Here is a 256-nt window from a genome sequence, read left to right as displayed (position 1 = left end):
CCCCCCCCAAAAAAAAAGAAAAAAAAGAGGAGGATAAAAGCTAGTTTTTAGCATTAGTGGTACCACTGATGTAGGTCCACTTCATCAATGATGATTTTTGAAACCAATAACATTTCCATTTGAATTCAGGATTTTTTTTTTTTTTTTCAATTTCAGGCTGCCTTAAGGGCAGGTGTGGTGTGGCTTGTGGAGCTGGGGATCCATCTGAATTCAAAACATAATAAAGTGATTAAGGACTCTATTTTGTCAAGAAAAG

The sequence above is a fragment of the Octodon degus genome, unplaced genomic scaffold (genome assembly GCF_000260255.1).
Source record: "Octodon degus isolate 3935 unplaced genomic scaffold, OctDeg1.0 scaffold00059, whole genome shotgun sequence".
NCBI lineage: Eukaryota > Metazoa > Chordata > Mammalia > Rodentia > Octodontidae > Octodon > Octodon degus.
The sequence above is the reverse complement of the archived record's forward strand: the minus strand, read 5'-3'. Positions refer to the sequence as shown.